We start from the raw sequence: 16,210 nt of genomic DNA, 5'->3' as shown, positions 1-16,210 counted from the left end.
GTTGAGTTGAGCTGAGAGCAGAATCTGGACACCTGTTCGGCTTACTAAAACTATTTGGGTCTAGTTCAGGTTCCGCTACTATCCGGGGCAACACCTCATGGGGCCTATAAGGCAACAATTTGGTGCCTTATAGGCTTTGATGTATAGGAAGAAAGAAAGATGAAAAATTAATAACGCCTTCGCCAGACCTCTGGAATACGCGGCCAGCGTGAAGACCACCCCTCCACGAAAGCATGCTGGGAAGGCCGAAGCAATACCTTATAAGCTAGTCCAATCTCAAAATTCGGGGAAATAATCAAAGAATAAAAGCAAGGATAAAGTTACTACCCTACTCGAGATCCAGATGAAGGAACACATGCTTTGATGTATAACAATCATTTCTATAAATTTTGACTCATTGCAGGATTAGTTATAAAACTATCATTTTTATAAATAATGGAGTATAAATTTTATACACGATTTTGATTTTAAGGTTAATTATACAGCAGTAAAAAAGCCTATTACTTATGTTTCCACCCAATACATTCATGGAAACTCTTCATTATTTAATTTCTTTAAATAAAATGCAGGGCTCTAATATTTTGGTGGCAACAATCTGAAAAGTGACACACCGTTTATAGTGAAACGCCACAAAATGCCAAAACGAAATTAATAGCCCTTCTGAGCTAACGCCCTTTAGCCTAAAAATAATGAAATGATAATTAATAGGGAAACACAAGTACGCTAACAATACAAATAATGCTATAATTGGATTTGACAAAAATTTGAAAACGTTACGCATATTGCATCCTCACAGCTTACATTGCTACGCATATTGCATCGACAAAGAGTATCGTAATCCGAAGTTATAAATAAATATGCTAAAAATCGTTTTAAAAAAATTGTTTATTCCTTACAGGCATGAATGCGTTAATCTTTTATAACTGAAGGCTTCAAATATTTTAAATTTCAGTTTTTACTCAAAGGTTTTATTGAAATCATTTTCCTCTTCTTGATACGTTCGCATTAGAGGAAATTTGAGAACTCGGTATAATTTTAAAAACAGAGAAAATTCGTAATTATAAGGTATTCCTCCCGCCTTCTTAACATGCCTTCGTTGTATAACGGTCAGCACACTCGGCGCGTATTCGAAAGGTCCGAGTTTCGAGTCCCGCCGAGGGGATTTCTTATTTCTCATGTGACGAGTTCTGTTTCGAAATAACCTAGTAATGTCTCTGCAACTGTAGAATGAAGTATTACTGTAATATAAAATTAAGCAGCTAATTTATTTATATAATATATGGAATTTAATTATCAGCATCATATATAAAAAACTAATATGACGACAAACGCTCAACAACTTGATGCCAAAGCTAAAAACAAAATATCAAAGCTCAGTTGTCTTATCTAATCAGACATCTGTTATAAAGAGCAAACCACCGCAAAAATATATTCTTAAAGATAATGCAGACCCAACAGCGGCCGAGCGGTAAACTCGTTGAACACTGGTAGTCTGGACCTGGGTTTGATTCCAAGCGAATGGTCTGGCTACATGAGGGTTTCGTGGTTTTACCCATTTGTAAGGTTATAAGGTATTTTCTTCCCCCCTCATTTCTGCATGCCTCCGTGGTGTAACTTTATTTTCACGTTTCTCAACATAAAAAAAGACTTTGTCTCTACAGTGGCGCCCGAACTAAAAACAAAGTGGTAGATGATGATTCTCTACCACCAGGATTTGGCGACTGGGTTCCCTACTCCTCAGTCGCCCTCTAAAAGGGGGAGTATAAATGGTATTTCTCCCGCCTTCTTTGATTGCCCTCGCGGTGTAACGGTCAGCACACTCGGCGAGTATTCGAGAGGTCCGAGGTTCGAGTCCCGGGAAAGGCACTGCTCATTTTGTTTCACGTCTCTCAGCATCAACAAAATCCTAATGTCTCTAAATATTCTATGTCTGGATATCCACTAATTACTGTGTACCTAATACACGTGCTTTAATATCTTTGTACATTGGTTAATGTACTTAGAAAACAGTACAAATAATTCAGTAGCAAGACACTGTACCACACAGTACTAATCTAGGGTCTAACTTTTAATTTACTGTACTAATTACTTATTCCAGCATAACATTGTGCACCTAATATTTCAGTATGTACATGTCTTCTCTAATCTAATAATAATGCTTCAAAGGATCATGGTGTACTCAACATATGAGTACACATGTTATGTATATATGCTACCGTATCCATGCTTTTGCATACACCTTGTAACATGGCAATGTATTATCCAGTGTCTAACATTAATTAGCTTTAACGCCACTATATTAAGTACCAAATTTGTATGTATGTTTATGTATTAGCACAATGAACATTGTACGAACATATGTATGTTTATGTATTAGCATTATATTAGCACAATGAACACGTATGGTCATCTAGATAAAGGTGGACGTGGCGCTATACCGATTAACCGTATTGGTAGAGGGGTGGTGCCCACGTCCTCCGTCGCATGTCACATGTCTCTAAATATTTAAAATGATTTTATTACCAAGGTCACATTTTTGAAGGAGAACAAACAGCACATAATAATAATAACTCTCCACAAGAAACAAAAATGCTCAGTACACTGAATTTTGCCAACTTTTACACTTGGTGGCACCACGCCTCTTCCAAGATATTTCTATAAATTGCTGCAGAAGAGTTTTTTGTAATTTAAAATGCCTTAAGGGCCTTGATTAAATTCTGACTTTCATATTTCATTTACTTCTACGTTTCAAACTGAGATCCTCTTCTTAGACTTTAGCAGAGTGAATTTAATTTCTACTTCTCCGTATGCTATCGCCTCAGCAAAAAATGGCCAGAACTAAGTTTCGATAAATATTTACACGGTAAGGCGTTTACTCTTCTTCGGATTTCGACAGTTACGTCTAAATTTCAGTATTAGGTGAAATCTTTTAAAAATTACTAAAAATACTTCAGATCGGGATTTCCAAGGAAGTAAACTTATCTAAGTTGGAATAATTCAATTTTTGAGAAAATTCTCTTTTAAATTTCTCTTTCAGAGATTTCAAGTTAAAATTTTAATAAACTTTTATTCGTATTTGTCTAAAAATACGCTCAGTTACGAACTTTCGCACTAAAAATAATCGTTCTTAGCCCAAAGAGGCGGTGTATTGGTGTATTAAGAATACGGCAAAGCACACTAGGGCTATCTGCCTAAGGGGGGAGGGATGCCTTCGTGGAGGACTTTCTAAGGGAAACCGGCTCGTATACACGTTACACATGGGGAAAACCACCAAAATGCCCATGCAGCCAGCCCGTTCGCGGGACTCGAACCCCGAACCGAACTACCAGTGTTCACTGATTTTACCGCTCCGCCGCTGGTGGGCCCCTAAAAGGTAGTTTGCCCAGAAGGGCTATTAATTTCATTTGGGCATTTTTGCGTTGATTCACTATAAATGTCGGTTCACTTTTCAAACTCTTGCCACCCAATATTAGAGCCCTGTATTATATTTAAAGAAATTAAATAATGAAGAATCTGCATGAATGTATGTATGATTCTCGCACTGTGATGAAACAATTGGATGGGTACCTAGACCCATCCAATTTTGAGTAATGTACGTCTCCACCCGAATATAGGAATCTGGAAGCCCAAATTTGGAATTTGTTTTATTATCTACTGGCCGCTATTCGGCCAGCCTTCGTCTGGATTTTAATTGTACCAGAAAACAAACATCCTATCGACAAACGTTGAGTTTTGAAATCACAAACAATGATATATCAGCATCAATGGCTAGTGATATATCAATAACAATGGCTGCGTGTCATTGATATATTTACGAATTTGGCATTTAAATAATTAACGTTAGTTGAATTGTAAATTAAATGGTTTTATTTCCCGCGCAGTGCAGCGCGTGCGAATATTAAAAGAAAGCTAAGCCGGAAAATTGAAAATACAAGAGCGCGTGCATGTAACATTTAATAAATATCTCTTTTTGATTTCGAGAAAGTACTAGAAAATTCTCACGCGCCATTTTAAAATCTTATAAAAAGAAGAAAACGTCTCAGTTCGTTGTAATTACTTAGTTTGTTTTTGTTTAGAAAACTGCTCTTGTTGACTGTAGCGAATTCGCGGATTAGCTTTCTCTAGCTGTTTTGAATTAAGTTCTCTTGAACGTTTGAGTAGTTAAAAGATAACTACTGAGAGATATTGTAATACTGCACGAATATTTTAGGAAATTTAAGCATATTTGTTGTGATAATAATAAATTTTTGTTCATTTTTCATCGGACTTATGCATTCATTTCGTAACGATATAATGAGAGAATTACGGATTTTATGCGATTTCATTAAAAAACATATAATAATAAAAAAAAAAAAAATTCCCATTCGAATTGGAGGTGAAGTGGCACTTGCCGAGATGCACCTTATATGTACGAAATTCTGTAGCCCTGGTTCTATTACGTTACGCGCAGCACGAGTGAGAGACACATAGACAGACAGACTCTTCCTTTTATTATATGTACAGATTTCATATTTTCTAAAGCATTTATGAGATTTCGATAAAGAAACTCAACAATTTGAAACCGAGCAATGGCAACACTGCATGGAGAAAACATTTTTATCTCCAGCTCGCGAGACTGTGTATCGGAAATTCTAAAGATATGCTCGTTTTAAATATTTTGCGATATTGACGTTGAATTGAATTTTATGGTTTAAGTGCGAAGAACGTGATATTTAATGAATAAAAGTCATACACAAAACGCCCCTTTGGGCGTAATATAAAATCTGAAAGGCCTTCAGAATTTTTTTATTAATAATTTTTTTTTTTTTCCATTTTACAAAATATTTCCATTCCTTCAGTTTTGAAATTTAATTTGAGTTTTTAATTTGAAATTTAATTCGAAAAACAATTTGAGTTTAATTTAATCCATTGGGTTATGTATTAATGATAATTGGACGGTAAAGCATACTAGGGTACAAGGCCTTAGAAAGGTACTATCTTCTGAGGAAAATTAGTTTCCATTTACGTTACCTCATATACTCGCTTTCTTTGGTAACCAGGGTCAGCAATCTTATGCAGTCAGCATCTTCCATCCTTCGCAAAATATTTTAATAAATAAATATTACAGGAACCATCTGACTAAATTTCATATTACAGTTTTATTTAAACAGTAAAAGCTTGGTTTTATCAGCCAGTAAAAGTAAACATCAGTTTTATTTAGAAAGAAAAGTGAATTTTTATATGACTCTCCCTTAACCAATTTGACTCCATAGGAAAAGAGCTCATTTCAAAAACTCAGAATCTCTTGCGTTTAAAACATAATATCTGACAGTAAATATGTGTTTTTAATGCATTTGCAAAATAATTTATGAAAGCATCGTATGGTTTCGTATTTGGTTGGTTTTTAGGATATTTTTAAACATACAGTTTGGTGATTTAGTAGTTTAGGAACATACGAGCAAATATTTCTCAATAATAGGAAACAAATTTTGATTTTAGTACGAAGTAAAGGACGTATAGTGATTGAAAAAAAAAATTGGGTATCAAATTTCAACGGAAATATCCATTTTGACCGCTATCGAATGCAATTTAACGTTGTTTAGGCGTGACATCTTGCGTAAGGGCAGAATAAAGGACTCTTTTCCCCCCAAAAAAATTATAGAACTGATTTAAAATAAATTCTGAAAAAAAAACATTTTGTGCCGTCTGTACGTACGTACGCATGTATGCATCTCGCATAATTCAAATACGAATAGACTCAGAACGTTGAAATTTTGTATATGGGACTGCTATAACATGTAGTTGTGCACCTATCTTTCTGGTTGCAATCGGCCGCACCAAATGTATATAAGTACATATATATGTGTAAAATAAAAAAAAAAAAAAATACGATGGCTTTGCTCTTTGCGAACCAGCAACCTTTAATTAATTTTCTGCAATTCAGGATCGTCCCCTAACCCAGTACCTGCTAGAACATTCACGCCTATTACATAACTTCCTCATATAAATGCTGAGTCATAAGTTCTCCTAGGCAGATGCCTTCTCGCCTTCGTCCTGCTAACGCTTCCGCTATGCTCCTCTTTCTTTGTTAGAACGTTATGATTAGAACGTTATGATGTATTAAAGTTTAAAGTCAGTCGTATCTAATAGTTCAATTACTGAATAAGTTATTTTATTAACTTCATCTGGAAAAAGTCATCTGCTATAAATTAAAATAAAGATATGCTTGCTGTTAAAAGTGAAAAGTCCTGAGTCGTCATTTTACTCCGTGTTTCAATCACTCCAGCTTCGTTAACCATCTGCCAGAATGTGTAATGGAATAGCCTCACCATTCGCCCACGATGTGTTGGAATAACTGAAAACATTACATATATATATATATATATATATATATGTGTGTGTGTGTGTGTGTGTGTGTGTGTGTGTGTGTGATGTATCAGCTTTAGTCGTAGCTTAAATAATCAGACGATAGTTTTAAAAAACAGTATCCATTTATTATTATTGAGGAGAAATATCAGTTACAAAAATCAGATATCCGAAGTAAATAAAAAGAACTACTAATAACTTTTTGTATGAAGATTTCTGCATCGTTACATTTAAGAAAAAGCCCCGATATTCCTTTTGCGAGCCTTTTTATAGCCTCTGGAAAGGCGGAGCTTCCAAGAAATGACGTCAGCCTCGTCAGACAAACCAGTTCGCTTTAAAATATCTCGAAAACATTCTATAACTGTACATGTACAAAAGGCGGGAAAAACAACTTGACTACGGGGCTGTGGATTTAATTCCATGTACTTTCAAATAAGAGAACGTCGCCATTAAAAATGAAAAGAGCATACAATTAGAATTTTAAGTGTATTCTTGACTATGGAATTTTATTATTACATATATATTTATATATATATATACCAATATTTTATAATTAGAAAACATTTTATATACCATCTCCAAGGAACAAAAATTCAATTAAAACCATGAATTATTAAAAAATTTTCGAATCCATCTGAATAGCCATTTTTGCATACGTATCTCTAATAACAACAACAAAAAAAAAAAAAAAAAGAGTCGCCGCAGAACGTTGAAATTTTGTTTTGGGACTACTCGAACATGTGGTTGTGCATCTCCCTTTTTCGTTGCAATCAGTCGCACCGTATATAAATATATATTGCCACTCTATTCCCCAGATTAATGAGCTGCTTTTTTTTTCTTGAATTATTATAAGGGATTCTGACTTTCTGAAATGAGTTCTTTTCTATGAACTCGAAGAGGTTAAGGGAAGTCATACAAAAATTCACTTGGCTTTTTAAATAAATTGTCAATTTTTTTGCTTCAAAAGCGTTTGAATTACGTTATTCTTATGTTCCTGTTAAGGTTTAACCTGAATGCAATAATTGCAGAATTGTCAACAATTTAAAAGTGGCACTAGGCCTGACGAGGCTGCCATTTGTTTACATTTGAAACTCTTAGTAGAATAGTGAATTAAGTCAGTTTGTGCACCAAATCCGCTATCCTTTGCCAAGTGGGACTGAAAGTTAACTTCCAGTTGTGCGCTCCGAAAATTTTGTCTTCCTGGCTGTTGCCTGAACTGCTTGTTTTGGGGTAGAAACTAATTTTAATTGTAAAAACTGTTTTTTAACTGTATATGTTGCTATACATTTTTCTATATTTTACAATTTTTAATGAAGATGTTTTGAGTTTTTATGTAGTGTGCCTTGCCGCGAAATGAGAACTGAATAGTACATTTAAATCTACACGTTTATACCACGTTTTAGGAAACTGAAAGCTCAAATTGTAAATTTTCTTTTGATTTAATACATATTCTTTCCTTTTAATTTATTTTTAGCCCAAAGGGCGTTAGCACAAAAGGGCTATTAATTTTATTTTGGCATTTTGCGTTGATTCACTACTATAAATGTCGGTTCACTTTTCAAAATTGTTGACACCCAATATTATTGCCCTGTATTATACTTAAAGAAACTAAATAATGAAGAATCTGCATAAATGTATGTATGTTTCTAGCATTATGACAAAACAGCGGACATCCAATTTTGAATAGCGTACGCTTCCACCGGAATATGGGCGTCTGGAAGCCCAAATTTGGAATTTCGAATTTATCTTATTATTTAGTTCATATTTTGTAAAACTTAACGTGTTTTTGATTAACAAACGCAACGATTTCAAAGCGAGCGATGGCAACACTCTACAAAAAAATGAACATTTTTATCTCTAGCGCGAGGGAACCGGAAATTCTAAAGATACGCTCATTTTAAAATTATTTTGCGATGCTTCGGTTGAATTAAATTTCATGGTTTAAGTGCGAAGAATATGATATGTAATAAATAAAGGTAACCAACAAAAAGTTTAAAAAAACGCCGCTTTGGGCGTAATGAAAAATCTGAAAGCTTTCAGATTTTTATATTTTATGAAATAATTTTTATTTAATTTTTCTTTTACTTTATTTTATTGGTTTGTTTGATTAACGTTAGCTATCACTATAACATTTCCTCTGTAACTTATAACTCACGTATATGTATATATATATGTAATAATAAAATTCCATAGTCAAGAATACAATTAAAATTCTAACTGTATGTTTTTTTCATTTTTTAATGGCGACGATCTCGTATTTGAAAGTACGTGGAATTAAATCCACAGCCCCGTAGTCGAGTTGTTTTTCCCGCCTTTTCTACGCGTACAGTTATAGAATGTTCTCGAGATATTTAAAGCGAACTGGATTGGCTGACGAAACTGACGTTATTTCTTGGAAGCTCCGCCTTTCCAGAGGCTATAAAAAGACTCGTAAAAGAATATCGGGGCTTTTTTCTTAAATGACACGATGCAGTAAACTTCATACAAAATATTATCAGTAGTTCTTTTTTATTTACTCCGGATATCTGATTTTGTAACTGCTATTTCTTCTGACCAATAATAAATGGATCCTGTTTTTTAAACTTATCGTCTGATAATTTAAGCTAAGACTACATTTATGATTCTTCAACGATCTATTTATTCCGGACAAAAGCTGGTACATCACATATATATATATATATATATATATATATATACATATATATAAAAATTGTAGAAAGCTCGCCTAAAAGTTACCAAGAGCTGCTGCTCCAAAAGGTTCAAAAATTAATACACATGAAAAGCAAATCATTAGACATGTAAAACATAAATACAATAAAATTAAAATTAAATAACAGAAAAAGTTAAAAAGTAAGCGGAAAATGGTAAATTAGCCCAATTCGACATCCAAACAGGCTTTTCAAGGGAAATTTCATTTATTTGAACGTCGAATCAAGCTAACCCCATTACGCGTTTCGCCGAAACAGACAATTGAAACTTTTTCGCTAAAAAATTTTTTGACAAAGTGTCTTGGAAATTTTAATAGTCTCAATTCTCTGTTCCAATTTCCCGACGCGTCCGCTCAGAAAGACACATTAAGGTGTTAAAATATGCTAATCAAAATCAAACTTTCTAAATCTAGTCTAAAATTAAAATCAAAACGAAAATAAATAGCGATGAGCTATTAGTCCTAAAAATACAAATACATTCGGGCTGGGCCTGCAAGCTTAAAGATTAACAATTTAATTTTTAAAAATTGTAGATTTTATAAAACTGTAAGAAAACCTGTAGTTAATAATCAATATAAAATAAAATTGAGAAAAGAACAACTCAGTGGGTCTTGTTAAGACCAAGAAAAAGTTGTAACAAAAGAAACAAAAAAAAATATATATATATATATATATATATATGCAAAGATGACAACAGAAATTGCCTAGCAGAAACTATCCGGTTTTAAACATTTCCGATGCTGTAATACCGATGGATAATATGTGAGCATAACGAAATTATGTAAATGGATGATGCTTTTAGGAGCTGCGAAATTCTAGACACATGGTTCAAAGCACTAAGCACTTTAACATCAGAATACTCAATACATGGCACGCTCCTCTATAAGCAGTCTCTATCATACCTGCGCCATGCTTCAGATAACATAATTTATGAACTTTTCGCTTTGTAATACTGAAAGAAGACAAAAGAAGCATAGCTGCGGAATTTTCGTAGATGAGCATTTTCTACGAAATTCATACTGTAATGTATTTAGCAGTAATTGACAAAACAGGCAATCTTCTTCTTAGAACATAAATTTTATTTCTAGTTCACGGAGATAGATAATTTGAAGAAATTCTTTAGTTGCAAAACTTTCATACTACTACTAGCTGGTAAAAAAAACTTTAGAATTCTTATTTTTAAAACAATTTCTCACGTTGCTGAGCAACGGTTCAATAATACAAATATGGCGTTGCCACTTCAACAATAAATATAGTTATTTATTAAATAATAACAAGATATGACAACACTTTTCTTCAATCATCTTAATCGAATTCACTACCTTTTACTACTAATTAAAAAAAATCACAAGACTTCTTTCACGGACACAAGAATTAACACAGTTTTTGCTACACTTCATTTAAATTTGGTATTTCTTCGATTTGTTCTAACTTGATTCTAACTTTTACGGACACAAGACTATTAAATTATACACATTTTTTGCTATACTTCATTTAAATTTATTTCCTCGAATTATTCTAACTTTTACGGAGACAAGGCTATTAAACAAGTCCACAAGATTTTAAATTATACACATTTTTGCTACACTTCATTTAAACTTATTTTCTCGATTTGTTCTAACTTGATTCTAACTTAACTAAACTGTATGTTTAACTGTATGTTAACTGCATGTTAAACTCGTAGAGTGTATTTAATTATGGCAAAGCACACGAGGGCTATCTGCCTAAAGGGAGGAATGCCTTCGTGGAGGACTTTCTAAGGGAAACTGGCTCGTATACACGTTACACATGGGAAAAACCACGAAAATGCCCATGCAGCCAGCCCGTTCGCGGGATTCAAACCTCGGACCGAACTACCAGTGTTCAGCGACTTTACCGCTCGGCCGCTGGTGGGCTAATAGTCTTGTGGAAGACTATTAAACTTGCTTAACTAAATCTTCTAATAGTCTTCCACAAAACTATTAAATTATACACATTTTTTGCTACACGTCCTTTAAACTTATTTCCTCGATTTGTTCTAACTTGATTCTAATTTTTACGGACGCAAGACTATTAAACTTGTTTAATAATTTGTTAATTTAAACTTGCGTCCGTAAAAATTACTATTAAATTTGCGTCCGTAACCCCAAAGACTATTAAATTATACACATTTTTTGCTACACTTCATTTAAACTTATTTCCTCGAATTATTCTAACTTGATTAACCGATTCTTCATGGCAAGTGGTAAATGACATCAAAAACTGTAAATTTTGAAATTAAATTTCCAGTTAATTTTATTCGTACGGGAGTCAAACTTCTGGAATTTTTATTTTTTATAAAAAATGTAAAACTTTCCCAAATATATACTGAAAACTACTACAAACATTTATTTTTTGTCTACTTTTCGCTCTTGCAAACTTATTTTAATAAAGCGTAATTCAGTTGAAAACCATAATTTCATTTCTAAAAAGGCTGACCAGTTAAGAATTATAAACTTTACATTATTTCGATGAATTCAAACCCATTCTTTCCAATCCCTAGATATTTATGATTTTTCACGCACAATAAATTATCAGATTATAACAACATACTTTTTAATCTCTTTTTCGCTTAAAATATTTAAATATATTTTTCAAATGTTTTATTTTGAAAGGTAAAACACAATTTAAACAGCTTATTCAACTCTGCGGAGGTAATTCAAATTAACTATACAAATTTTAAAATTTCCAATTTATTTTTTCTACATATATTTACACATCTTTGCATAATGCGATAAACAGGAAAACGTAAGAAAACTGAGTATTTCTACCGTTCATATACAATCTTTATTTATTTTTTTTTTTTTTCTTCACATTCGAATATTCGAAAAGTCAGTGAGAAAAAATGTCACTTACGTTTTACGATAGTTTTTCGATACTGCAATTCTCTTTCCAACTAGAAGCACTGCACTGTCTGCGGCTGAAGTCTTCTTACACTAAGCTGTTTATTGCTTTTCAAATTCGAATGCTTGAAGAGGCATTGAAAAGAAACATTTATATGGACACCAAATGTCGATGCAAACACATCACTAACGAATATCCAGCTATTACTAAACTATGACTTATTCACAGCCATTAAAAATGTCAAGAGAAGAACACGCTTGCATTCGTCTTCGTCAACATCTCGTCTGCGCGCTCATCCAAATGGCGCGCGAAAGTTACGTCATATAGTTACAGTTACAGTTGCATGGCCATTTCCAACTTTTGGTGAATTTGGTGATAGTTTTTCTAGGTTTTACTTTCTATTGCTCTCGTAGTCTCAAGATGCTGTCTTTGGATACTGAAAAGGTGAGTCATGATATTGATTGTTGTGTCATGATAAAAATGAGTCATGAATATTATGTGAGTCACGTAAAATACATGAACTTTAAATCACGAATTTTTTTATATGAACTCTATAATCATTAAAACTTAATGACTCAGGAATGAACACAGAAAACTATTCGTTATCATGAACACTAAAATACAATAGTATTCTCTTCAACATTTTACACTTCTATTTTACTGATTTTATTATACGATAATTATGTATTATTCTATATTCTTTTCTATATTTTAAGTATTATTTTTAATTTGTCATGCGATATATTCCATGTTTTAGCATGTTATTCCAAATTTGAAAAATCCAAAATTTTATTATATGACACACTATGTATTATTCTATGTTTCATGTATATTTAGTCCAAAGAGGCAATTTGTCCTGAAGGACTATTATTTTCGTTTTGGCATCTTGCGTTGAAAACTTTGAAAGGCTGCATCACTTTTCAAATTGTTGCCACCAAATATTATCGCACTGTCTTTATGAGGTATTTTTTCCTTCCTTTCTGCATGCCTTCGTGGTGTAATGGTAGCACGCTCAGCGCGTATTCGAGAGGTCCAGGTTCGAGTCCTGGCGAAGGCATTGCTTATTTTTCGGGTTTCCTAGCTCAGAAATACAATGGCTCTACAGTGGCGCCCGAACTAAAAGGTGGTGGATGATGATTCTTCACTACCAGGATTTGGCGATTGGGTCCCCTAATCCCCAGTCGCCCTTTAAAAGCGGGAGATTTTCTTCCTCCTTTCTGCATGCTTCCGTGATGTAGTGGTAGCACACTCGGCGCGTGTTCGAGAGGTCAAGGTTCGAGTCCTTTCATGTATCTGCTTCAAAATAACGTAATGACTATCTCTACATATAATAAAAGAAAGAGTCTGTCTGTGAGTGTGTGTGTGTGTCCTTCTCGCGCTTGCGCGTAAGCTAATAGACCCACGGCTACGAAATTTGGTACATAGGTGCATCTAGACAAGAGCCAGTGCACCTCGAAGCGATTTTTTCGAAATTAGAATTAGAATTTTTTTAAATCTCGTCATTTTGAGACATAATGGGCTATAGGAAAGCGAGATTTTGTTCTACACCCTCCATTTTCACATCGTCATGAAACGTAGGCACTTCGCTATTTTACGTACTTAAAATAAATTTCGTGTTTCAATAAATCGATTGAAAACGAATTTATTTAACAAAGGGAGCTTAACACCTTTTCAACGGGATTTTTTCTAAAAAAGTTTATTTTTAAAAAATGTACAGTTTATTTTTCTTTGATTTTTGGACACGTTAAACTTTCATCCTTGCGACTGCCTTTACAAAAAGAATTTTGGAAAAATGATAATATTTTGTATTTTTTAAATTTTTTTTAAGTGAAGCTTCCGTGTACACTTCCCACATCTCACATCTTTAAAAATGTGATTTTGGCAACAATCTTCCTGTCTTATTGTTGTTGATAGATTTTTGTTGAAATCTCGTCATTTTGAATAGTTTCATTCTTTTAGAAATATGGATTTGGCAATCGTATTTCTTATGTCACTGTTTTTAAGAGAATGACATATTTCATTGTCATTTAGATATAGTATATATATATATATAATACATTTTTATTGATTTTTTTTTTTTTTTTTTTTTTTTTTTTTTTTTTTTTTTTTTTTTTTGATAAAGTTATTCTGCAGAGCAAAATTCTGCGCGGAATTTTATGTTTTTAGAGTTGCTTTCATGTTATTTTTTGCTTATTTCACTGTTTGTAAGATATTGAAAAATCTTGCATGATTTTTTTTCTTCAACGGAAAGTTCGTTAATTTTTTTATTAAGATAATTCATGTTCGTATTAAGGGACAAATCTTATCTCATTGTAATTTTTTTCTCTTGAAAATATAAGATAAAATATCATTAATTATACTTTGTTTTTCAGAATTGTTTGTTTTTTTGTATTCTTTTATGTTATTTATTACTCATTTCACTGTTTTTAAGATATTGAAAAGTTTTGAGTGATTTTTTGAGGAAACAAAGTTCTTAACCTCCTTTATACCATTTGAGTTCTTAAGATTTTGCATAGGGAAGTTGGTTAATTTATTAATTAATTTAGGATATTATTAATTTAAGATAATTGATATTTGTATTAAGGGATATTGCTTATTTCATTGTAATTTTGTTATACGTAATAACTTTTTTTTATGAAGTTGTTCTGCAGAGTAAAATTCTACTCAGTTTTTAAATTTAACGTTTGGTGTTCCCTTCAGCCATTTTTCCGGTACATTTAAAAGCCAGACGAAGGCTGGCAGCAAAGCTGCTAGTATCTTCATTAATGTAAATACATCATTGCTTAATTCCTGTATTACTGGTTATGTTCAATGTTGTTTTTAACTGTTTAGCAATAGCATTGTACTTTACTTTTTTTTAATTACTTTGGCTAATCTTTGGAATATGGTAACAGGTAGTTTGGCGACATTTTGGTAAGGCGATAAAGGTTACTAGTAGTGTACATGGATAAAGTCAAGAGTGGGCGCAATGCCATTTTTGTGCAATTCTGGGATGTTTTTTTAAGTGAAAATAGGTCGACGTGTACATGGATGATACCGTGTATGTGCAATTCTTAAAAACGCGGCAAGCAGTTGCAATTCTGTACTTTCTCCCAATTTCGCACCTAACCTTCGTCATGATTAAGCATTTTTGTTCCATAAAAGTTCTAGTATAAGCGTAATTCGGCTAGCAGATTGTTGGAAAAAATGTTAAGGGGAAAAAAAAAAAAAAAACACGTCTTTACTTCGTGAAAACAAAATGGCGTCCAAAACAAAACTAGCAGGTTGCTGTAGCAGGGTTGGTCGCCAAATTTTCGCTAAAAAGTCGCCAAGTTACCATAATCCAAAGATTAACCATTATTTTTATTATTATTATTTTAATTTTTAACATCAGTGTTCTGTAACTTTGCTAGATATGTTAAAATAGCTTCTCTTTACTATTAGTTCCTTTACGAAAATTCTGTCAAAATATGTTTATTCACAAATCATGTGCTCTTTGGTTGTGGTGTGTATGCTAGTTCTTTAAATCAAAAATCTCAAAGTCCAAATTTCCAATAACCATGCCTAACTTTCATATCAGTGTTTATCTAATCGTACGAAGCACCTACTTCACAAGACACAATAGTCTTCATTACAAAAACTTTTATTTTCTTATGACTATCGTTCAATTTACCACATCTGATCCGCCACCCGACCCTTCGCTGTGGTCCGCTGATAGTTGTTTCTTCTTTCCGTGGGATGGCATCATACTGTTCGTTGTCCTACAGGACAGATTAGATCAGGAGCCGTCTCGTCGGGTAGAGCTGTACAACTGGTTTGTTTTCATTCATCAATGAGATACTGATTTGTTTTCATTCTTTAAAATCAGATACTCAATCACAATTAAATCGTTGAGCGCCACGTCGGCCATTTGTGGCTGACACTAGACTTTCCGTTTAGGCCGCGTCAGGCATCTGTGGCTGACACTAGACTTTCCGTTTAGGCCGCGTCAGGCATCTGTGGCTGACACTAGATTTTCCGTTTAGGCCGCGTCGACCGCCGCTGGCTGGTAGCGTGTAACATGATATATAACTATAAAATTTACACTGTTTTATGGAATTAATACCCTATTATAGTGAGTAAAGACATGGACTGTTTGTGATATAGCCTGTAAAACCTCTTCCGATTTACCCAGGGATAATATTGATGTTTTTTTTTTTTTCTTTTTTTTTTTTTTCTTTCTCCCCCAATGGCAGATGTTTTTTTTTTCTTTCTCCCCCAATGGCAGATGTTTTTTTTTTTTTTTTTTTTTTTTTTTTTTTCCGCAATGGCAGATT

The 16,210-nt window shown here is 33.3% G+C and overlaps 1 protein-coding gene across 2 annotated transcripts in view; it reads right to left on the bottom strand.

Moving 5' to 3' along the window:
- LOC118184492 (tumor protein p53-inducible protein 11-like) overlaps nt 1-16,210 on the bottom strand; it is a 483,444-nt gene that overhangs the window by 398,122 nt on the left and 69,112 nt on the right. The window contains exon 1 of one of the 2 annotated variants that reach the window (XM_085812235.1): nt 11,928-12,202. The exons of the other annotated variant lie outside the window; for it this stretch is intronic. The gene's annotated coding sequence lies outside the window, so the exon portion shown is untranslated. Of the gene's footprint in view, nt 1-11,927; nt 12,203-16,210 lie in introns of those variants that run through there. 2 annotated transcript variants of the gene reach the window in all.

Source organism: Stegodyphus dumicola, chromosome 2, assembly GCF_044657685.1.
Source record: "Stegodyphus dumicola isolate Sdum_Otavi_A_Nest chromosome 2, ASM4465768v1".
In the NCBI taxonomy this organism is placed as follows: Eukaryota; Metazoa; Arthropoda; class Arachnida; order Araneae; family Eresidae; genus Stegodyphus; species Stegodyphus dumicola.
The sequence above is the reverse complement of the archived record's forward strand: the minus strand, read 5'-3'. Positions and strand labels throughout refer to the sequence as shown.